Source organism: Rattus rattus, chromosome 11, assembly GCF_011064425.1.
Source record: "Rattus rattus isolate New Zealand chromosome 11, Rrattus_CSIRO_v1, whole genome shotgun sequence".
Lineage (NCBI taxonomy): Eukaryota > Metazoa > Chordata > Mammalia > Rodentia > Muridae > Rattus > Rattus rattus.
In genome coordinates, this window is record NC_046164.1 from 24922159 (window position 1) to 24947759 (window position 25601).

General features: G+C 44.0%; 1 protein-coding gene across 4 annotated transcripts in view; it reads right to left on the reverse strand.

The window, feature by feature from the left end:
- Atp8a1 (ATPase phospholipid transporting 8A1) overlaps positions 1 to 25601 on the reverse strand; it is a 227865-nt gene that overhangs the window by 193039 nt on the left and 9225 nt on the right. The gene's annotated exons all lie outside the window — the stretch shown is intronic.

A 25601-nucleotide genomic window follows, 5' to 3' on the forward strand; every position in this document is an offset into this window, starting at 1 on the left:
CTACAAACAAAATTAAGCAAGCAAACAAAGCAAGAGGATCTAATTAAGTTAAACCCTCCTCTACGGGAGAGGACAACAGAAACATTGTATCTGAGAAGCCCGTTAGTTTCCTTTTCCTCTTTTCTGTGCCAGCTCTTCCTTAAAAACCTGCTGGCACGTGGCCTTCTGAAGTGCCCTGCACTGCTACAGCTAGCGGAAGCGGCTCTGGGTCCACAGTCGAGTCCTCCCCCATCGCACACTCACCAGGAGGTTTTCTGGCTCTCTGGTTATGAGTCAGCCTCCCTGTACCGGAATAGGAGCTGCCAGGAGCCCTAGATGGTGTGTTACTCATCTCTACACCAGTCAGCAAACAGCAGGTACTTAACAAATGTTTGCCCAATAGACACGCCCCAAACGACAAAGTGGTGGCCTCCACGGGCCCCATTTTTAAGATTCTCCACCCACTGATAAAGATACTAATGTTAACCAAGAGCTCGTGACAAATGGTACCAACAAGCTTGCCTGTGGGACACCGAGATAGAGACAGTGGGTGTAGGAGACTCACTGGGGTGCTCCAGAGTGAGCAGGAAAGCCGCTTGGTAGGGATGGACAGGACAGCACGCTGACTAAGCGCTGAGGCCCGCAAAGAAGACTTTCCAAATTGCTGAGAAAGCAGCCTGAAGTCAACTCTCTGCCTGGCAGGGAGCCCCTTGGAGCTTTCCAGGACCAGAGTTACATTTCATCCCTTCCTCTTGAAGGTCACAGCTCCAAGGTAAGCTCTACCATGTGCATTTCTGAGGTTTAGAAATGTCGTCTTCGTCCACCTCTGTGGTCTACCACTACATCATACTGTAGAGACAGCACAAGCTTCATCCCCTACTTTTGTATTTTCCGAATTTCACACGGGGATTGAGAGAGGGATCATTTGGTGAAGCGCTTGCTGTACAAAGGTGAAGGCCTGAATTCAGATCTCGGGAAATCAAAGGCAGAGCGGCCATGACCACGCACCTAGAATCCCAGCACGCTGGAGGTGGAGACAGGAGATTCCAGCTGACAAGCTAGACAGGCTGGATTGTCAGACTTTGAGATCAAGTGGGAGACCCTGCCTCAAAGTATTAGAAGGTACAGATAGATCGAGGAAGACATTCCTGCACTACCTTTAGACGACTTCCTTTACAGTTCTGTACTTCTGAGAGCCTGGCCCTGGGCTATTTTTTCCAAGGAGTGATGGATCAGTCCTCCTGAGAGATCTGGGCTAGGGTCTCAAATGGTACGGGAATAGGATCCATATCAAATGTCCATCCCCTTCAGACAAATTTGTATTCAAGAATTCCTATGGTATTCTCTTGGGTCAAAAGGATTGGAATCTAATCTTTCTTACAAAAGAACCTGGGTAATTAAAACAACCCTAATGGATGAGCAGAGGTCCTAAGAAAATTAGACAAGAAACTTCTCTAAAAGAGGCTACATCTAGAATGGTGGCATATTCCTAAGAGTAGGACCTTTAAAAGGGCTGGATGGTTCTAGGTGTATAATTCCCAGGGGTCAGAGAAAGAGCTGAGCAGGATAGTGTATGTGAAGCTGGGTCACAGAAAACACTAAGAGCTCTGAGATACCCTGGCCAGAGGTGAGACTGCGCTCTGAGATGTGCTGACCAAAAGTGATACTGAGATCTAAGACGCACTGATCAAATGGGATAACTGAGCTCCGAGATGCGCTGACCAAATCTAATACCAAGAGAGGGATCCTTTTCACTAAGAGTGGACAGTGAGAGCCTGAGGAAGCAGGAACTATTGGGAACTCTGTCATGGAGCGTGGCAATGACATGCGGAATCCACACGGATGTGAAGCTATAACTCTCAAGTTGTCTAAAGGCCAGAGACAGCACCCTATATGATATACCCGATCTCCCATTATTAGTTCTAGAAATGCATAGGCCTCACAACCTCAGACATCTGCAGGATACTCTAATGAAGGGTCAGCTGTGGTAGGAGTCGGTCCCTAAACAAACACTGACTCAGTCAGACAGGGCTGGCTTATTGAATGTACACCCTAACAACGAGCAGATCAAGACCACAGAAAGGCTGCCTAATTGTGGTACCAGTCTGTTCTTAGGACAGGCTTTTAATAGGAAAAATCAGACAGCACAGTTTAAAAGGCAAGGAGGGGGCAGTACTGCACTTTGGCTTACTAGACAAAGTATTATCAGCTGACCTTTATGCTGAGCGGTCCTGAGTGAGGTAAGGGGGGTGGTGAACAGAAGAATTTTAGAACATTAAGATAGCAGAGCGTGAGTATCATAATCATATTTTTTTAGCTTATTAATAGCATTCTTCAGTGTCAGCCACAAAGCCCATAGTGAGCTCCTGTGTCGGTGCAGGAAGTTCTGCCCAGTGGTCAGCTCTGACTCAAGCCATTAACAGTTCATATTGACCTTTAACCTGATGGGTCCTACGTAAAGCTTTGTGAAATTCCTTAAGATTAACAAACCAGGACATATAGTACGGAACACTACAGAACAGAACAGGCTATGCGATCAGCACGACCTTGTTCTGAGTCAAGTTATTTCTCTGTGTCAGTGACTGGCAGGCATGTTACAGCAACAATATGAAATAGCTGGGGCCATGGAACAAAATGGCTACAGCTGTGCTGGGGATGAGGATGAGGGGGTGAGGATGAGGGTCAGACCACAATGGTGTCTGAGGGAAAGACCTAGAACTTTGCTAATGTGGAAAGCAAGCGTTCGTAACTATTTTAATTGGACTGAAGTCTCAGTTCATTGTAGAAATTGGTAGGTCTGGATATATCAATAACTTATTAATCCATATTTCATCAAGAAAAGAACCAAAGCTCTTATTTGAACCACTTTGAGGACAGTGGATCATGATTTTGACCTCATTCTTATACTACATTAGAGGTGAGAACACAGTCTCTTCGTGCATTGATAGCGATCCAATGTATACCAGGCAAATGATTTTTAAATGTCTGTGTTGTTTTGTTCTAAGGTAGGGTCTCAAGTCATCTGGCCTTGGACTTGCTGTTTCTCAGAGGGTGACCTCGGGCTTCTTACTCCCTGCCTCATCTCCTAGACCTAGATAACCAGTCTGTGCAGCCGTACCCTGAGGACATTTCCATCGTCAGCCGAGAAGGTCACATAGAGAGCTGGGTGGTGCTGACTCAGTTCCTACTGTGTAGTGTCGTACAGGCAATCCAAGATGGAAACTCCTTTCACCCCTGCTCTGGAGAAGTCAAACTAAGATGCTGTGGAGATACCATGCTCCTTTCCACACACTGTTCCGTCTTTGTTTTAAGGAGTTGGTTGGTAATCCAGGGGTCTTGTTTGATACTTTAGCCATGTGTTCATTTAAGCCATTAAACTTATTAGCAGTTTTTAATCTACTGTCCAGACGCCTCAGACTAAGAATTCTGCCACCTGTGCAGGAAGCAGGAGGAAGCTGGTGAAGTCACTGGTTTTGGATGAGTTCTCAGCCAGGCCCTCTCACGTCGCCTTTGTTTTAAAGTCACGCTAATGGTGAGACCAGCTTGGAGAAAAAAAATCCATCTTTATCATACTCTATAGTATGCCTTGAAATTTTTCTACTAAAAAACTGCACAGAGGGCATGCAACACTCATACAGTCAATAGAAATCGACCCTAAAGCCTTGATTTCCTGTTTCTGGGACTTAGCTTCTCTAGGTTAGTACCAATAAGGTCTGGATTGAACGCTGAAGCCAAAATCTCACTGAATGTGTATCTGGTAAAGGTCAAAACAAGCAATAAGACGCATCAGGTGGTTACTCTCGTTAGCCTCCTAAATTTTCAAAACGGAAATATTGTGCGATTACCTCCTGGAATAATTGATATAAGATGAGAGAGTTATACACAAAGTACTTATTAAATGCTTGGTATTTGCTAAGTATATATTTTAAAAAGTCTATTATGCTTGAAGAGTGAGTAAACGGGGATGGATGAGTTCAGAGGCTGAGTCTCACAGAGAGGGAGGCTGGCACAGCGTCTCAGCGTGGTAACTCCTCCCCCGTGTAACTGTGAACCTCTCTGCTCCGCTTGAGCACGGAAAGTTTCCTGACTATTCCACCTGATTCACACGAGCCCTCAGTTGTCTGATGAGCTCACAGGTGAGCAAAACCAGAGCAGCAGTATGCTGGGAACAGGTCTCTTTCTTAGAGGTAGATGCAGACTTTTAAGATGTATTAACCCAAAGTTGTTCATAATTGTACGATGTAAGACAATGTCACAGGAACTAGGGGAGCTAATGTCACAATGGCAGAATAGCTGACTGAGCAGCACACCCCAAAGGGTCCCCTGCTTCCTGTAAAGCATCGGAGTTCACAGTAATCCTCAGGAGTCCAGTCGGGTGGTAAGGAATGGGAGTATCTTAATGGTGTAGGCTGGATAAGCCAGTGAACCATGGATCCTACAGTACTGTTTTTAGACTAGCAGAGAACCATGGATCCTACAGAACTGTTTTTAGACTAGCAGAGAACCATGGATCCTACAGTACTGTTTTTAGACTAGCGGAGACCTCATGACCAAGCTGATCTAAGTTGGCCGATCTGAAAAGTCAGGTGAGTCACCGCATGCCTCCTGCAAACTAAAGCAACTCACCCACTGGTGACTGATGAAACAGGAACCCAACGACATTGGGCTCACACGACCTAATTCACTTAATCCCACGTAAGGACAGATGCAGCCACAGGAACAAACTCTTCGGTCTGCTGAGGACCCTGGCAATGGGATCATGATACTCCAGTCTCTTGCTTCCCACTCTCCCCGAGAGCTGCCATGGTATAACTCTGAGCTCGCCCGGCCCTGTCTAACTGCCTTCTCCAAAATTAGCTGACAGCTAATCTTCTGAAGGAACTCAACTAAAGCCTAGGAACCAATATATTCCTAGAAGACTGTGTTCCTCCTGTCATAAGTTTGGGGGTGGGGGCTAGAGAGAGAGGAGGGGGGAGAGAGAGGAAGAGAGGGAGAGAGAAAATGAATGAATGCTTAAATGCTTGTCTCCTCAAATTCTAGGTTCCTAGAAGTGTATCATATGGCTGTCAAATAGAGACATACAGACATGCATCCTATACTTCCTAGTGTCTAAATGACCAACCCTTTATTCATAGAACAAAACTCATTATCAAAACCAACATCACGCCAAACTGCCTCAAGTATCATATTCCACATATATGTAGATATGTATATACATATATTATACATTTATATATAGTATATCTATAACATAATATATAACTAAAATACATAGTACATATATTTTATATATACTTGTATATGTGTATGCACGTATACATATATAATATATAGCTATTATGCGATCTCACACTGAACAGTGAGTCTGGGTTGCAACAGGATTTAGGTGTGCACCTATCACTTACACCTCTGCCCAGCAGTGTAACAAACACACAACACTACGGTGCACACTTCTTCAGTTTAGATTGGAGTTTCCGGATCTTTCAGCACTCATTTCTAGGTCCGACATGCTCAGCTAGGCACACGACAATTACAGATATGACTAGTTTCTTAAGACAAAAATGAAAACCAACTTTATTCTTGAGACTTTCACACAGGCACAAAATGGAGTATTTTATAACCAGCTCTTATCTCCCCTCTACAAGTCTCCAACATGTCCTCCTCACTTTACCCTAAGCCTCATAACACACTGGTGCTGGCCACACAAACATGAGTGTTCGGCCATTCACTAGAATGGGACACACAAATCCTCCCCATCCTCATCAATGAGTATGGCCTGCAAAGGACTTCCCTATATGTATTGGAATTGATTAGACAACAGTTTCTACAGCGCAAACGGGCAAGCAGCGCTCCTCCTTTCCTAAAGCACACGGTGGCTTCCGTTAACGTTGTTTTGGTTTGCAACTTCTTAAAGCCACCCAGACTCAAACCAGTCTTCTAGAACAAATGATTCTGGTGTGACTCACTAAAGTGGACAACGTGCTGGCTGAGATTTTAAGTGTCCCCTTAAGGCCTGCTGTCAAAGGCTTGGTTATCATTCCATGACAATATTAGAAGGGAGGACCTAAGGCCTAAAGGGAGACAGCTAGGTGGCTTAAGGACATATTTTGGAAGGAAACAGAAAAAACTGGCTTGTCCTTTCCCTCTGTCTTTCACTTCCTATCTCCTCCTCCCTGCCCCCACTTCTCCTCCCTCACCACCTTTCCTTCCTGCTTCTTCCTCCCTTCTTCTCTTTTGTTCTCTTCTCTTCCCTTTGTATCTGTCATGAGGTATGGATTCTTGACAACATTTCTTTGACCAGGAACTCTGTTCTAAGATAAGGTGCTGCTTTCCTGTGGGCCCGAGGTGGTGGGCCTAAGCAACCCTGGCCTGGAGAATACGAAACAGAAGCCCCAAGTACCTTTGTTCCTTAGAAGTTCATTGTCTCAAATCCTTTATTCCAGCAGCAGAAGGCTGACTAACATACCTTCTAGTTTTCAAATAAGGGGGTACAGTGATTCAGTAGTTTGGAGTTCTAACTTCTAGCTATACTGAAGGCATCAATTTAGTAATACCCTACTTGATCTGATTTGTAGCCAACATTAGAAGCTTTGTTTCCTGAATAAAATCATAATTTCAATTAATGGTAAAATTACTTAGAATGGCCTAAGCACACATGAAATCGCAGATTTATCAGGCTGACTTCTTCACTTTTAGTTATAATGTGACCAAAGAGGGTGTGTACAGAGTTCTGAGGAGCCTAAAATAGCAGCAGAGGGAAATACATAACCACCTGCTACTCACCAGTCCAGAACATCGCTTGGCATTTGCATACACGGATACATAAAAACGGCATGCTGAAGGCCGCCATTCACCTCCCAAGGTAACTTCTGCTACCAACAAAGGTGGGCTGGCAGCGGGGCAGCCTGTTAGTTACTTCTCTATATTGAACACACACTCCCCTTTCTCAGCAATGCCAATCACTAAACCAGTGCACAGGCTGTGGGGCCAGTTCTGGTTCCTCTACCGATTACACACATCACCCCTGCATAAACCCTTCCCGGTTATGTTTTATTCTTGATAAATGAGGAAACAGGGCTTATAATCTCACGCTGTCTTCTGGTCCTAAAGCACTCAGAAGTTAGTATCTTCTGGGTATGGGTAGTAAGCCAACAGCTTGTGTATTTATAAGAACAAGGAAATGAAAGGAACTGAGCCATTTCAGAGATGTTTTAGAAAAACAGTTGACCTAGTCTGTAGTCAGTAATTTGTAACTGTACCCAAATCTCAGTACTTGAAGAGATACTCAGTAACCATTAGCCCTTGCCAGGAGCCAGCTGTTTCTTCCGAGCATTCCCTGCCAGTTACCGAATAAGAGAGCATTAGGCTTCCTCTTCCCTCTGCCCAGACTTGGCTTGTACTTTCAGACCACACAACTAGATGTAACCAAGGACAGAAAGGCTCAATGATTATCTGCATGAAAGGCTTAACGTTCTCCAAGCCTCATCGCAGACACCACAGTCCAATCCGCAGAACTTAATCCCATCATTTGTTCAGTCAACATACTTAATCTCTTTGGGAAGGCATTTTACCAACCATTATGGAAACAGCTGAAGATAAGATTCCCTCTTTGGGGTTCATTCTCTAGCGTAGAAGAATATAATTACAGATCATTCTAAGGGAGACGTACATAGGAAATGGCTAGCAGGTAGTGAAAGCCCCATTAGAGCTCTTTTTTTAAATTAATTTATTTATTTTCATTGGATATTTTATGTATTTACATTTGAAATATTATTCCCTTCCACCCTCTCCTATACCCCTTCCTCTCCCCTGCTTCTATAAGGATGTTCCACTCCCACCTCAACACCCTGGCATTCTTCTACACTGGGGAAATGAGCCTACACAGGACCAAGAGCCTCTCCTCCCATTGATACCAGACAACGCCATCCTCTTCTACATATGCGGCTGGAGCCCCAGGTCATTCCATGTGTACTCTCTGGTTTAGTCCTTGGTTTAGTCCCTGGGAGCTCTGGGGGTCTGGTTGGTTGATATTGTTGTTCTTCCTGTGGGTTTATAAACCCCTTCAGCTCCTTCAGTCCTTTCTCTAACTCCTCCATTGGGGTCTGTCTTAGTCAGGGTTTCTATTCCTGCACAAATATCACGACCAAGAAGCAAGTTGGGGAGGAAAGGGTTTATTCAGCTTACACTCCCATGTTGCTGTTCATCACCAAAGGAAGTCAGGACTGGAACTCAAGCAGGTCAGGAAGCAGGAGCTGATGCAGAGGCCATGGAGGGATGTTACTGGCTTGCTTCCCCTGGCTTGCTCAGCTTGCTTTCTTATAGAACCCAAGACTGCCCACAATGGGCTGGGTCCTCCCCTTTTGATCACTAGTTGAGAAAATGCCTTCCAGCTGGGTCTCAGGGAAGCATTTTCTCAACTAAAGCTCCTTTCTCTGTGATAACTTCAGCTTGTGTCAAGTTGACACACAAAACTAGCCAGTACAGGGTCCCTGTGCTCAGTCCAATGGTTAGCTGCAAGCATCCTCATCTGTATTGGTAAGGCTCTGGCAGAGCCTCTCAGGAGACATCCATATCAGGCTTCTGTCAGCAAGCACTTCTTGGCATCAGCAATAGTGACTGGGTTTGGTGGTTGCATATGGGATGGATCCGAAGCTTCTGTACAGCAAAGGACACTGTCGATAGGACAAAACCAACCAACAGATTGGGAAAAGATCTTTACCAATCATACATCTGATAGAGGGCTAAATATCTAATATATACAAAGAACTCGGGAAGTTAAGACTCCAGAGAACCAAATAACCCTATTTAAAAAAATGGGGGGGGGGGGTTAGGGATTTAGCTCAGTGGTAGAGTGCTTGCCTAGCAAGTGCAAGGCCTTGGGTTCCGTCCCCATCTCTGAAAAAAAGATAAGAAAAAAAAATGGGGTACAGAGCTAAACAAAGAAATCTCAACTGAGGAATATCGAATGGTCAAGAAGCACCTAAAGAAATGTTCAACATCCTTAGTCATCAGGGAAATGCAAATCAAAACAACCATTCGAGCTCTTCATTCTCACTGTGTCTATAGTTCTTGCAGACATCAATGCTTTGTCCCGGCAGGTGATGCTTCAGAGATACTGAGTGATCAGAGAAGACCTCTCAAGAGGCTGAACTTAGTGATGTTAGAAAGATGACTGAGTCAACGAGTGTTCCCTGTGGGGAAAGATACGGCCAAGAGAACCTGAAATCAACAAGAGAGGCAGGAGCAGATCCAGAGACATAATGAGCAACCTGAACTTATGTTCTTAATCTAGCAGGAATCTACCGCAAAGCTCAAGCGAAAGGCTGTTGGGAGACCACATGATAATACAAGCGAAAGACAACAGCGTTCTGGATTTAGCAGGAGACAACTGATGGAAAAGAATGTAGACGTAGCCCTTGTAACCTGGTGTGGCTGTCCCTTGGGACATTTGGCCAGCAACTGAACAATTCACATGGGGATGCTTGGAGACAACCATCAGACTGAGTTCAGGGACTCTGGTGGGGGAGCTGGCGGAAGGACTGGAGGAGCTGAGGGGGACTGAAACCCTATAGGAAGAACAACATCAGCTGGCCGGACCACTCAGTTCTCCCAGGGACTAGACGGCCAACCAAGAAATATACAGGGAGGGATCCATGGCTCCAGATACATATGTAGCAGAGGATGGCCTTGTCTGACAGCAATGGGAGCGGAAGCCCTTGGTCCTGTGGAGGTTTAACGCCCCAGCTAGTGGGATGCTGGAGCAGTGGGGTGGGAGAGGGTGAGTGGGTCAGGGAGCACCCTCATAGAGGAAAAGAGAGGGAGGAGAGGGTGGATGTGGGGCAGGGGGGTTTTGTGGAGGGGTAACTGGGAAGTGGCAAAAAAGAAGAAGAAGGAGGAAGAGGAGGAGGAGGAGGAGGAGGAGGAGGAGGAGGAAGAAGAAGAAGAAGAAGAAGAAGAAGAAGAAGAAGAAGAAGAAGAAGAAGAAGAAGAAGAAGAAGAAGAAGAAACAGCTGTTGTAGCTACACCTGCCATTTAATGATACACCAAGCAAAAGCCCAAGATCTGAAAGAGCTGTAGGATTTAAAAAATAAATATCCTATCTATAATCTTTTATTGATTATATTTTAAGCTTAAACTACTCCAGATATACCAAGTTAAACACACTGCTAACCCATAGCTTCCACTTTCTTACAAGGTTTTGTACATCATGTACAACCTTGATACTACTGGGGAAGTACAAGAAAATATCCTAGTCATTCTTATCTATTATGAAATCAGAAAGGTAGATGTGGGAGGGGGAGCCCTTGCTTCAGATCCAGGCTTAAAATCTGCCTAGGGCATTTCTATACAACACTAAACAAAGCAAATTATTGTCTGGGCCTGACTTCCTCAGCCATAAACAAACCTGTGCTGTGAGGATGACTTTGTGTTGGTAATGTAGACTGACACTCGATACTCAAACTGTTCCCTATATTCTACTCTCCCTGGAGATTGTAACAGGTAAATCCTCTTTTAAAATATTTGCTATGGGAGAAAAAAAGTGCTGATGACACAGTAGAGGGGGTAATTGTTAATCAGGAGTATGTCCAATGTGAACCGACGTTAATAGCAAAATGACTTTTCTCATGCAATTCTGCAAGTAAATATTAAATAAATAAATCATCCTCTAAACTATTATCTCTACATAGGGGTTATGCAACTGAAATGCAGGGGTGAGTAGGTAGGAGGGAGAGGAGTTGCCTCTTAGCACAGTTAGAGAGCCATTACAACTATGCAGATTATGCAATTAGGGGGAGGGCTGCAACTGAACTCAAAACATCTATTGTATTAGCTTCTAAACATACCATGCAGGACCCAATTACCTGTTAGTCAATGTTTTCCAATATTGGTCCTTACAGAGACTATATTGTTTGCTCAAGATTCTTGACCTAGATTGAGGTTATTAAGCAAACAATCATGCTTACAACAGTCGGACGCTAATAAAAGAGAATGAACTGGAAAACTGGCTAGCGACTTTTGAGATGCAATTAAAGCTGGGTGCTACTTAGGAGGAAACACAGACACTGCCTACTGTCCTTTTCAAAGCACACGCACAGACCCAGGCACGCGCTCATGCACACATGCATGCACAAATAAAAGTATCCTTTCCATTTCTGCCCTGAGCCAAGCTGTGTTTTATCTGGAGAGACCATTTAGACGTTCTCACTCTTGGTATAAAGGCAAAGGCAATTTACTGTAACTACAAAGGAGGCTTGAAATCCTGCCTTCAGCATTGTCTGGGTGGGTCATTTCAAACGTTCAATTGGGAGCACAGTAGCTGCTCAGACAGACAACAGAAGTCAGGCATTAACTCGGGGACCAGGAGTTGGTCACTTGGCAGCTTGGGTGTTCATATTATACTTTGAAGCAAAGCACAAAAGAAATGAAGCACCTGCCAAGTATGGAAATTAAATAGAATCTCTTCAGTGGATCTCGAGTCTCCAGACATGAGTGTAGAGCTGGGGCAGGGGAGGAAAATGTCAACTGCATTAGTACATCATCACTGGCCTGCCGGTTCTGCTGACACCTGCTGCTCTCTCCAGCTCAGTGTCTGCTTTTCCTAGAAAAGTCTCCCACTTTTCTTTGGAAAACCACCCACAGACGCATCCTTCAATCACCTTCCTCTGCCCCATTTAACTTAAGAAATGTGCCCAGTAGGACTTCATGGTACCCAGAAGTGATGGCCCCACTACTCACACTACCTTAGCTCTCTGTGCCTTGTCTGTAACGCTTTTGTTTGTTTTCTTTTCTGTTTTGTTTTGAACTCAGCTTCTGTCCATGGGACTAAAGTACTCATTAACCCTCTCCCTGTACCTGGCCCAACTTCTTCCACACGCTTGCAATCATGACTGGCACTCCTGCCTGGACTCACAGTGCACCTGCCCTCCTCATTAGGTCATTAAGCTTCAGGAACCTTCCACAACAGGCTCTACTTGCTGGATCAGATCAGCTGCTTGCCCTAATTAAGTTCTTCACCCAGTTCATTCTAGAACACTGTGGGATGCCACCTCAAGGGACTTGTAGGATAGCCGAAAAGCTTTCCATATCATTGTTTCCTGTCAGGACCTTCTTGTTTAAGCCTTTAAACTTCTCTGAGTTATTGAAAAGAAAATGTTGTTACAAAGAGACACACCTACCCCTCAAATATAAAATATGGTTACTGACTTTATTTACTCACTCATTCACTCATATATTCATTCACTCACTCATTTATTCATTCACCCACCCATTCATTCACTCATTCACTCACTCATTCAATTACTCATTCACTCATTCACTCACTCATTCACTCAACAACTGAGCATGACCTTATCTCTTTCTTGAATTCCAATTCTTACAAAGTTTTTCTGTGGCTGTCGTAGCCCTGATGAATATCACTTATACATCAGAGCACATTCTTCACCATTCTTCATTGTATCACACAGGAAAGTTTACATCTGAGGAATGTGCCTCATGTACACAGGACTGGTATATTTATGATATACTTACTGAGTAGTGGATACACATAGTGCACACACACACACATTATGTACATGCTAGTAAGAATGACAGATGAGTAGATGTCCCTAACTTGGGCAGCAAGGCCAGATCAGGAGTAAAGGCACACTTAAGTATTGAGTATGTTGCTCTAACATAGGGAGCTAACATGTACCATTCTATAGAGAAGTCCTGTATGCATACTGAATGTTTACTAAGTTTTCTACTTTGATATAAGGTATCCAGAAATTTCCAGAAGTTTGTAATCTTGCCCCTATCATGATGGCCACTAGCATACTTTCCTATAAGGTCCTGCTTTTTACTATACATGGTAAATAGTATTTTTCTTTAAGGGCCTCTGGAAGAACAAATGTAAAAATAGTCAAGTGCGAGCATGCACAAACACCATTCGTCGACAACAGGAAGGAAATAATCCATGGCCACCTCCTGAAGTCACACTGAGTTTGGCAAGCCGTAAAAGTACTTTATCATTCCTAAGTGGGGAATACTAAGAAAAACTCTGGGATGTTCAGAAGCAAACACTATCCATAAACAGAATTCCATGAAGACCTGTGGCATACCCAGTGTCGGGCTTCACTCGGATTAAGTCCCTAATCTGTGGCAGCCAGATTTGGGTATCGTCCTAGAGAAATAACCATTTAGGCAGGTCGGGTTACTAGGAAGTGGCAGTAAAGTATTTACTAACGTTAACTCCCAGACTCAACTGGAAAAGCAGGAAATGCTATGAAAGATGGAGGGGGACTCAATGAGGTCTCCATAGGCCACGTGGTCTGTGAGAAGAAAGCATGAAATGATGTGCCACCAGGCAGGCTGACTAGCACCGAGGGGGTTTCCACAGCGAGACATCTATGAGACATCATCTCCAGGAAGGTGCAGTCAGCTAAAAGCCCTGGCAGCTTGCCTAAGCCTCAAGCTCTACTCTAAGAAGGCCTTGGATATAAGATGCTTTGTGAGCTGCGCCTACAGATTGGATTCTAACTGACAGAAAAGGGGAAAGCAGAGAGGATGCACTAAAAGATGTACGGGAACGAAGCCTTGATGATCAAGTCAGACGGACCCCAAAAGGGGAGACTCCTGATTGGCTAAGACAACGTGCTGACTAACTGTAAGTATCTCTGAAGAGAGAAGGAAATGGAGTATTCAGGCTCCCCTGACACTGGACAGAAAATCCTAGAGCAAGTGACAGGAGATCACAGGCTTCTACGGTCCAGAGTGGAACGCAGGCATAGGCATGCAATAGAGCCAATGCACTTCTTAAAATGTTAAGAGCCCACCAGAATGCTTGCCCCGTTCATTTGGGATGCAAGAACTGGTGAGGCAGGCCTGCTGCCCAAAATAGTTGTGAAGTTAACAGAAAACAAAAGCAGAACCTAACGACTCCTATTCACTTCACTGTCGTCTAAGCAACAGCACGGAAAACCGGACAGGGCAGATGCAGAAGTCAGAGAAACTAAAGCAAAAGGGAAGCGGAGAGGTTTGCTTTATTATTTTAAGGTGGCACCTACAAGAATTTGTATCCTATAATAGCAACACACACATACACACACATGTACACACACATACATACATATAAATGCATGCATGCACGAGTGCACGCACACACACAAACACACACACACAAACACACACACACAAAACACACACACACAAACACACACACCCACACACGCATGAGCTCTCTCTCTAGAATTATGAGAGCCTGAATGATGGTTAAGTGGAGTGCTATTACAAGGAGCTCAACAGAGGATTCAAAAATGAAAAAAAAAAACAACAAAATCCAAACAAACAAACAAACAAACAAAAACCCAAACAAGCAAAATCCATTGCCCCACTCCCCCACATCCAAAAGAAGGCAGATTACATACCCCTTACAAGGCATTGTTTATAAGTCAACATAAGTGCGTTCTAAGCTCACAGATCTAACTAAGTACATGGTTGTAAAGGACTTATACAAAGGGTTTAAACATAAATAATTTGGAAGTTGAAAAGAACATCTATTCACACAGAGAATTCAGGTAAGACTGAGTAGGATCTAATTACTTTGAAGGAGCTATTTCAATATATACACAGACACAGAATATATTACAAGGTGTGCCATTTTTAAAAGTTTCCTTTATATCACCTAATCCCGAACAATGCTGCTATTGTTATCACGATTTAGTGGCCAATGACTGTCAAAACCTGCAAAGAAATGATTAAGGGGATTGTTTAATGCCACATGCAGGGCTTGTATGTGGCTTAAGTGTGTCCCACAGTGGTTCATGTGTTGAAATCTAATTCCCATGGTGAGACATTAAGAGAAGAGAAACAATTTAGAGGGAGGCCTTGGGATTCATTAGGAGTAGGTGAGCTCAGGGTGCAACCCCATGACTGAATTTCACAACTGAAAGAGAGATACCAGACTTCCTCCCTCTCCCCATCCTCCCCTTCCTCCCCCCCATTATGTCTGTCTGTCTGTCTGTCTCTATCTCTTGTGTGCTTATGTCTTTTCTGTCTCTAGGTCTGTCTCTCTGTTTGTCTATCTCTCTTGTGTGCCTCTGTCTTCTCTGTCTCTCTCTCCCTATCTCTTGGCACATATCATCTCTAAGCCACCTGCACACTCTGTAATCAAGAAGGCCATACCAGATGGAAACAAACTCTTGGCCTTGGACCTCAAGAACTGTAAGCGAAAATGGGCCACCCTCCTTTATAAAGCTGGCTACCTGGCTTCAGGTGTTTCATTACAGCAGTGGTCTTCAACCTCCCTAATGCTGAGATCCTTTAAAACAGCTCCTCATGTTCTATGTTGCAATCCTAAAATATTTTTTGTTGTTGCTTCATAACTATGATTTTGCTACTGTTGTGAATCATAATGTAAATACCTGTGTCTCCTGATGGTCCTAGGTGACCTCTGTGAAAGGTTCATTTGACCCACAGACTGAGAACCACTGCATCGAAGTAATGAACACTGGACCAATATACATGGCAAAAGCATGGAATAGTAAATGGGAAAGACAGACAGACATGAAAGTCAATGCAGAACTGCACAGAGCAAGAGAGCCCATAAACCTGCCCCACAGATTCAGCTGCAACCCAGAAGCTCCCCTGGGCAGAGTATATAAGTTGGTGAAAATTCGGCCAAACCCATGAGTTCAAATGGTGGAATGAGGACAAACTGGGCGAGAAGCAATCAGAAGGCACCGTCGTTCAGTATTAAATAAGGTCATGCAGGATTAAATAAGTTGAAGTCTTATGCTAAGGCCCAAGGAAGTCAACTGTGTGAATACAACATGAGAGACGCTTGGTATAGCAAGACGTGAAGAGAACGCGTGGACTTAGCAAGAAAGAGCTGCCTGAGAATGGGGTGACCTGTCTTGGGAGATGTGGTGCCTCCCCAGAGAGGAAGGGATTCAAGCGGGAAATGAGCCCCCAAATCACTGCTAATACTCTGTATCAGGTCTGGGTTGCGAGAAACGGCTTTGACGTTCTATCGCAACCCCAGGAATCATTATTCCCATAGCTAAGTATAGCTCTTACCCCTCGTGCAGCAGATACCATTTCAGAAAGCTACAACCAGGACAAAATGCAGAGGATAGCGGTCTGTGGGGCGCTTGTACCGTATGGATACACCTACAACACAACCCCACACTCCCAGCTCAGACATGGCCAAGAATCTCCACCTATGGAAAGTCAACAGTACAGCTGCTTAAATAAGACCTGAAAACCAAAACTCCAACTGGCGTGCCAGTGTAGGCGGAGAAAATCAACAGGGCCTCACTCTTAGTGAAGAGCTGCAGGCAGGTAACTACTGCTGAGAGAGCACAGACGGGTTCTCTTCCAGGGATGAACCCCCTATGTGATGATCCAGTACCAACTAGCCAGCCCTAAAACACACGGAACAGCAGTAAATGGGCGAAGCTGGTTATATTTACAGAATTATACATATTTATATATATTCATATACACATATGTGAAACACTACTAATTAAAGAAAAAGCAGCCATGAATCTGAGAGGAAGAAGCAAAGGGGCACGGGAGGGGTTGGATGGAGGACGGGGATGGTGTAATTATATTTTTTTCTTTTCTTCTTTTTTACTTTTAATTTTTTGTGTCTGAGGTCATCATAATATTTAAATTAAAAATAAAAGAAAAACACAATTTATAAGGTCATGGGAGAACCAGTCATCCAGGGCTGGCCCAGCGAGGAAGTTAACACCTGGAACACAGAAACGTGAGCCACCAAACCCACTAGATTTCAGCTCTGAAGGAGGGAGCTAGGTCCTAGAAAAACCTGGGGATAAAATATTTTATTAATATTTATTAATAAGCAACCGCGATGCTCAGTGATCGTGTCTGATCATTTCTTTAAAGGCACTGGACCATTTTACAGCACAAAAACAGGCAGTGAATAATTGGCTCCAGTGATTTCACTCATTTGAATACAAGCCCCAGAACAACCCAGGTAACATCATGTGGGTATCACGTTTATTCTCGGGATGATTCTCAGGAATTCAACTGGCACCTGCTTTTTACCTCCACTGTGATTCTGCATTAAAGAATCAATAACCTACCTTGTTTCTTTTAAAACAATGTTTCAATCATAACACACACACACACACACACACACACACACACGCACACACACGCACACATACACACACACGCGCGCGCGCGCGCGCACACACACACACGCACACACACCACCTAGTAAAGAAACTAGAAGCCTAGCTGTCAATTACAATGTTGATGGGGTGGGTCATCAGTACAGTACACACCACAACAAATGTGTGCTAGAACAAGGGCTCCTCTCCCGCCCCACCCACACACCCTTTAACAAGGAAAGCTGCAGGACTCTGTCCGCACGTTTATGAAAAGTAGCCTAGCTTCCTGGCATGCAAAAAGCCCAAATGCACTCACTGAACAAGGCTAGGAAAGGCATCAAAGAGCATTCTGCCCCACTGTTACCGGGAGACTGGGTGTGGCGCTGGGATGCCCGGTCTGTGTAAGCACGTGGGCAGGATTAAACAACCCAAGACTGGTTAGGTGAGACAACTCAGAGATCTAAGGGTGTGTGCACAGATCCAAGCAGGGCAGAACTGGCATCCTTTAGTGTGTCGGGATGTGGCTAGGAAAGGCGGCGGAAACCTCCACAGAAGATTCGACTGGGATACGTGAATGACAGCTGGTGGGCTGCAAAACTTCAAGGACCCAGCACAGTGCTCAGTGACATTAAAGCAATGACACCTACACACGTGTGAGGTTACCAGCAGCCTAGAGCAAGAAAGATGAGAGGGCTGAAGCAACGAAAGCTTCCAGCGCTTTCCTCACGCCATGAAAAAAAACTGCCCAGCGCAGAATGATTCTTCTAAGGCTGTGCGTGCCGGGAGTCCCTTGCACTTTCTGCCGGGCAGGTAGGTTTAGCTCAGTAATGGCGCTCCCATTTGGCCACAGGCTCCTAACTCGGACTTTTCAACACTACAACTTTACTGTCAAAAGTCAGCTGTTCCCGTCTACTACCATCTCTACTGACACCCTGGAGGCCAAGCCATTTCCATCTCCCGTTTCACCTCCTCGTCCCAGTGTGAAATAAGACTCTGGGTTGGGGCCCCACGAGCCAGGGCCTGTCAGGAGCTCCCCAAGATCCCAGCGTGGAACCAGGCTTCTCTCTCCTCCCTTTTCAACAGGCCAATGTGTTAGTGGCAGTTATTAGCTTTGGCCAAAGGAAACTGGTATTCACAGGAAATTAACAAAGACTTGCCCAAACACTGCTTTTGAACCGGCCAGGAGCAGCATGGCGGCGGGTTTGGAGGGAACTAATTCTAAGTGCCTCACTTCATTTTCTCGCAAAGGAATTCTTTATAAGACACCAGTGTGAGACGGTCAGTGGAACACTCTATACGGCGCTAGCCAGCGACACCTGAGCGTGGAGCCTGCCCTAGAGTGGGGTGGATATGCCAGTGACGGATTATTTTGTTTTTCATTAGTTTGTTTTCTTTTCCTTCCTCCCTCCCCTCCCTTCTTTGAGACAGAACATAAATTAGATAGATGGGTAGGTAGTAAGGATCTGGGAGGTGTTGGGTAAGAGGAAAGAACATGATCAAAACAGAGTATGGAAAACTTTGAATTAAAAATATTTTTCCAAATGCTAAAGAGAAACAGGTGCACTATGTGAAGGAGAGCCCTGGGCGTTCATCAAGATGCGAATGCACTCTCTTGTCTGCTGTGGTTTCCATGACCAACCACTGCCAGTGAACAGACCAAACACACAGGAAGCACAAACAGAAAGGATGCCATTCATTTGCCTCGGTGGGTGTTTCTAAACAGACACTTCCGGTCGACCATACGGAAAGATACCTGCCGTGAGCACAGCTATTAAGCTCAGACTAAAAGCTCTGGTCTTCAGTATTAACCAGCATTCACAGATACAGGAGAGTGTTCCACAAGCCCCAGTAATAAGCTCCTTGGGGAGAGTGACTTAATAGGACCAGGGGAAATTCTACGTGGCATCTGGGGAAATTAAGAGGGTTTTAATTTTTTTCCTTTGCTAATTATATTCACGTTGTAGTTAACAAAAAAGTTGACCTGTGTGATGAATTTTTTTTTTCTTATTAAAAGTGAAAAAGACAGAAATAGTAACTATCTGGTCTTAAAGTTAGAACTTTCACTTTTGGCTTAAACTAAAGTTAAGTTAAGATCTTGTTGCTGAAGACACTCTGACAGTCCTTGGATCTGACCTGGAAGCCTCCTCTACAAGGACTAGGTCTCAGAGTTTCAGAAGGAGCCACGAATGGCTGTCAAGGGGGAAAATCAATCAAGAGTCCTATCTAGCTATGATGCGTGAGAACCACACAAGGACCAGAACTGCAAAATGCCCCTAAAGGTGTAATAATGGTATTTATACCTTGGCGGTAACCAAGAGCAGCTCAATAAGAGAGAATTCATGCCTGGCAATCTAAACTTAGCCAACTACCTTGGCTGTGAGGCCATGGGACCTAGACAAGAGCCTACTACTGACACTTGTAAGCCAGTATTATCTCTCACTGCTTTCTATGTTTACTCTTATACCTGCTGATAGGTGCGATTCTCAGCCCTCATCAAATCCAAACAAACAAGTAAATAAACTTTTCTGCAGCCAATGAAGCTCATTACAGAAAGCCACATGGGGTGGTTTGAATATGCTTGGCCCAGGGAGTGGCACTATTAGGAGATGTGGCCTTGTTGGAGTAGGTGTGGCCTTGTTGGAGGAAGTGTGTTACTGCGGGGCTGGGCAATGACACCCTCCTCCTAGCTGCCTAGAAGCCAGTCTTCTCCTAGCAGCCTTCAGATGGAGATGTAGAACTCTCAGCTCCTCCTGTGCCATACCTGCCTGGATGCTGCCATGCTCCCACCTTGATAACAAACTGAACCTCTGAACCTGTGAGCCAGTTCCAATTAAATGTTGCCTAAGAGGTGCCTTGGTCATGGTGTCTGTTCACAGCAGTAAAACCCTAACTAGGACACCACAACTGGTCAAAAGGCAGAGGCCAACTGATCTTGGAGTGCGTGTTCCCAGTTAATATATTATACAGTATGACCCCTACATTTAAGCCCCACGGAACATTATGGAAGACAAGCTGGAAAGATTGCAAGAGCCACAGGACCAGGACAACTGCCTCCAGATAGTCTCTCCTTTGAGAGGGGGTGGGCTAGGAAGAAGCAGGTCCATCTGGGAGCAGTTAGGGGAAGGAGTAGCGGATGAATGTGATCAAGATATCAAGATACATTGTATGAAGCTCTCAAAGAATTAACTAAAACATTGTACTATTAAAAGAAAAAAAAAGGAAAAAAAAACAAAGGAAATACAAAAAGACAAAACACATCAAAATAAAACAACAACAAACCCAGGGACAGTCAAAAGGCTTAGAGCAGATTAAGGTGTTAGTCTGGTGACCTGGATCTGATCTCTAGAATCTATGTAAAAATGACTCAATGAGTGACCCATCTACATGAGACTGTACTTAAGACTTCCAACACACACACACACACACACACACACACACACACACACACACACACACACACACACACAACTTTCTTTTAACGTTAAAGAGAACTCCATTGTAAATTAAAAGCCACACTATTATGGAATAAAGAAACATTTACAAATGCATAAACAAAGAAGGACGACATGATTACAAGAAACAATAAACAAATAGTCCCACAAAGTTTGGACACGATGCATTCCATCCAAGGCAGCATGATATGTTTTCAAGCCTCAGGGTTTTGAAAGGAGACCCTTCATCACCAATGGTGGCCACTGCCCACATCCCGAAGCTAGATCTGACACTCATGCATGTAGCCACAGAGACAACACACTGGTCAAATTAAGAGTTTAAAAACAAGTGGGGGGGGGGGGGGGTTACCTCAGCAAGCCAAAGAGGCGGCGAACCGGGATTGAGGTATGATATGTTCTCACACTGTGGATTAACCTGTAGTAAGGCCATGGAGGGATGAACGCCTTCAGAAATATCTATGCGAATATATTCACTGGAAATCACTCAGCAAAGATGCTCAAAGATCTTTCTGTCAGGTGGCTAAGCTTCCTCCCCTCCCTTTTCACGGAAACAGAATGCATCTCTGTGCTTCAAACCCAGGACGGACAGAACACCTACCTTGACATAGGAAGACATTATGGTTAGGAAAACATGAATACTACCACCATGCATAGTCAAGGAGCTCTCACTGCGGACGGAACGCAGCTGAAAATGAATGGTGTGTACTCCGCACTGGGTCATATTGAGCCAGCAATGGAGAACTTGAAAGAAAAGCTTCCAGGCCTAAGGGCTGAATATTACCACAGGGACTTGACCTTTCCTGTGAAGGGGAATTAAAAGCAGTAAAATCAGACCCATTCTGAAACACTGTGATAAGATAAAAACTGTACCAGTCACACCCATGCACTCCTGGATTCTTAGCTGGAACCTCAGTGATCTTCCATGCTCCATTCCTCATCTGTTCTACCACTAGGTAAACGTGGGGATCTACACCAGTGTGCTGTTGGACACTGCTGCCCATCATGGTCACCTAAGAGATGACACACTCTGCTACTTGACGTCAATATATTTAGATGCCCAAGAGCAGCAGTGGAGAAAATGCAGTTATTCAGAAGACTCAGTAGGTCTGTCTGGGTGTCTGGGTGTCTGGGTGTCTGGGTCAGCACTGGAATTGCCCGCATGTGCAAAGGTTTGGAGTTCATGCTGTATTGGGGACCAGCATCCTAGATGAAGAAAGGGTCCCTGTTCCTGGGGCTCCCCAATCACTGCTACAGGCACTGAGGGCTGGGGAAATGGTGGAAGATGTTTGCATCCAGTGCATGTGCGTGCGTGCGCGCACATGTAAATATTTTTATGTTCTAAGGAATACTTTATGTATATCAATGGAATTTACATATTAAAGTAACACTATAATCAAATGACTTAGTAGTTTTAAACCAAAGAAAAATGGGGAAAACTTCAGATTACAAATACTTCCCCCGGGAACAAAATGCAGCATACAGCATAATCATGACATCACAAAATTCTTGAAGTGCATTCTTGTGGGCCTCTTTCCATTTTCCCACACTCCTGCTACCTCTTTTCCCCCTCGTAGTCTCCCTCCCCTAGTTTCATTTCCTCTTTCCATGTCCTTCTGCACATCACCCCCATCCTTCCTAGTCACCAATAATTACCCTTTCTTGTTGCTTTCTAAAGCTTTATTTGCATGTATACCTGTTTACATACACATATGATTACATGATAGCCAAGATCTACATATGAGAGAGTGCATATAGATTTTGGTTTTTTGGGTTTGGGTACTGTAGTTAGAATTCCGGCTTCTTTAAAAATATAGAAATGTTATGTGAATATGTTTTTGTTTTAACCCCATGCGTGGGATATGGGGCTGTTTCAGATCGTCCACAGCAGCAGAGTATGACCTGGCAGCGGTGTGATTTTGCCAGCTGCGGATAGATTTTGCAAGTGTATGATGTTTGGAATCCTGGGGTCCACTCTTGTGAGGATCTATAATTGCAAGATCTCCGAGAGGGGTGTAGCAGCTTCTGCTCCTCCTGCTCCTTGCTGCTTACTGGTGATTTCCTGATGAAATCGAAGTGCTCCAAGAAACTCAATGTCCCTGAGCAGCAGGAAGTGGGCTGACGACATCAATGCTCCTTTCCCCTGCAGCCTTCTTTTCCCCCCTACCCAGTGTTGCGGGGTTAGAAGGGATCATAAGGGTGGAGGAGGGTGGTAGAAATAGGAACCCACGAGGTAATAAAAAGTCTGGTTATAGGGAACCTCTCTAAATAGCATACTTTCCAGCTGTATCCGCTTTCTTGAAAATTTGGTAATTTCATTTTTCTTTATTGCCGAATAATATTATCCATTCATCCGTTGATGGACCTCTAGACTGGTTCCATCTTTGATGTCAAGAACATATCAACTGCAAACATGGATGTCAGCAGAATTTAAAAGTTTCTCTGCAGTAGAAGGAGGAATCCTCTGGGTGTCTGTCCAGGAGCAGTATAGATGAGGGAAATGGCAGTTCTTTTCAGAGGAACCTCCGTACTGACTTTCATAATGGCTGCACCGGTAAGCTCTTCTCAATCAGAATGGCTGTCACAAAGACACCTGACAACAGATGTTGGAGAGGAGGCCAGCAAAGCAAACAAAGAAAAGCATTCAGAGCTCTGTAGATTATCAAGGCTGGAGTTAAGCTAAGTCTCCTGGGGAGTCAGGAGGTGCCAAGAGGGGAAAAGATGGCCGCAGAGGCTGGAAGGAAACTTCTTTCACACCAGGTTCACTTCCCCTTGGGAACCAGAGTTTGGACAAGGCCTACGCCAATTTATAAACCAACTCGTCCACGTTATAATCAGCACAAAGCAACCCTTGGATTCATCCCTGTACACCTCAGTTTGCTTGCTTTATTAAAGCCAATCCTATGCTCCACCTAAGCAGGTCTGACCCACTGAATTGGCTCCTGGTCCAGAACAAGCTGGCTCTGGCTTTCTTAGCCGTGTCTGCCTGAACTACCTGTCACCTGACTAACCTGATACCATCGCGCCTGGTTTCAGAAGGCTCAAGATCAGCCATCTTCAAAGACAGTGTGCACAAAATAATGAATAAAGGTTTAACTTAACACCGACACCTCTCTCTGCCAGGTCAATTAGAGGTGTAAATAATCCATGAAACCCAAGTTCTGCAGCCCTTCAGACCAACAAGGGTGAAGGTAAAAAGTGCCTTACAGAAGAGCATGTGGTCGAAAGTCACAGCTGTTTCACACGTGTGTTATCAACTACATAAAAACGAACAAGGCGGAACGGAAGATGCCTTTTGTTGGTTGTCTATTTTTAAAAACCAAAACAAAGGACTGCTTTTTAATAGACAGGATGCCACAATGTATTCACATCAGATTCCTAAGTTCCCACAAGGGTCATATCAAAAACAGAACTAATGAGGCAGTGACATAATTAATGTATGAGGTGTTAGGACACATGACTGCCTCTAGTAAGGAAGGAAGAAAGGAAGGAAGGAAGCTTGAAGGCTTGATCTACGCATGTAGTTTTTAATAAGCTATCGGAGCCATGGTTTTCACTATACAGTTATATATATCTTCGAGCCAATCCTAACATGTTAGCACTGTTAACTGCTGTCTCACAGGGTGGCCAGTTGTAGCTATTGAGCTGAAGCAGGCTCCCTCCAAATTGATATGCATTGTAAATATGACATGACATGCCCACCATACCTATAAAACAGATAATCGAAGAAGCTATCTCAAGATAACTTTTATATAATACCTTCATAAAACATAACATGATGAAGTGATATTAATTTGGATATATTAGGCTAAAGCAAGCATGATTATATATTTATGTAGATATATATTATTAACGATATTATATTATATCATTTATATTATCACAATCAATAATTGAGTAGAAGTGAATATATCATTAAAATTTATTTATCTAAAATTAATTTATTCCTTTAAATTTCTTTTAGGTTTATGAGGTTAAACTTTATTCCAAATCAATTTCCATTTAATATCAAATACTTGGCGTAGACTTGGAATACAATAAATAGAAGGTTTAACTGACAGTTGGCTTTTAAGTCAGTAGCTCTCACTTTACAGGTAGGTCCTAACAAAGAAGAACCAAGAGTTTTCTGTTGTTATTTTTAAATCTCAATCACAATGTCTTCAAACAATATTATACAAATACATTTGTATAGTTAATTAGAATAAGTAGGGTTTGCTAAGAAAATGTTCCCTAGCACACGAAAGAAAAAAAATTCTAATGAACGTAGAGAAACTTAGACTAGCTTAGAATAATAAGGATGCTAATTTTATCAATTTAATTTAATTGCAATGTCAATAAACACACCTCAGCATGTTTTCATGTTTGACTAATAATACATTCAAAATTTGGGTGCACAAACAAACATGAAAACAGTAAGAAAACAGCCGTTACAAGAAAGATGGGAATCAGTAAGACAGAAGAACATGCTTTCGTTAAGCTGCTGTCAAGGATTTGATATCAGATAATGAAGCAGACTGGAGTAGAGCAGTGGCATTGCTTCAGTTGACCGTCTATTGCTGTCATAAACACCATGACCAAGGGAGCCTGGAGAGGAAAGTCGTTTATATGGCATACAGGTGGGAGTTCATCACCAAGAAAAGCCAGAGCAGGAACTCCAGCCAGAAAGAGGGGTGGTAGGTGGGGAGGGCAGCCACTGACCAGAAAAGGTGGAGGAAGGCTGCTTGCTGGCTTGTTCTTGATTTTTTCTTTTTATACAACATAGGATGGCCGCCCAGGGATGGCAGCACTCACAGAAGGCTGGTCCCTCCCATACCCACCATTAACCAAGAAAATGCCCATTGATTTTTCTACTGAAATGTGGCAGGGGCCTTTATCAACTGAGGTTCCTTCTTCCCCGGTGACTCTAGTTTGTGTTGACAGAAAATGAACCAGCCAGGTATCTAAGGGAGGAAGAAAGAGATCAACTCCAGAAAAACTTGAGGTGGGTGAAGAAGCATCCCGAACCATAGTAGGACAAAAGCATGGTATCAAATATTTGAGTATTACACAGAATGAA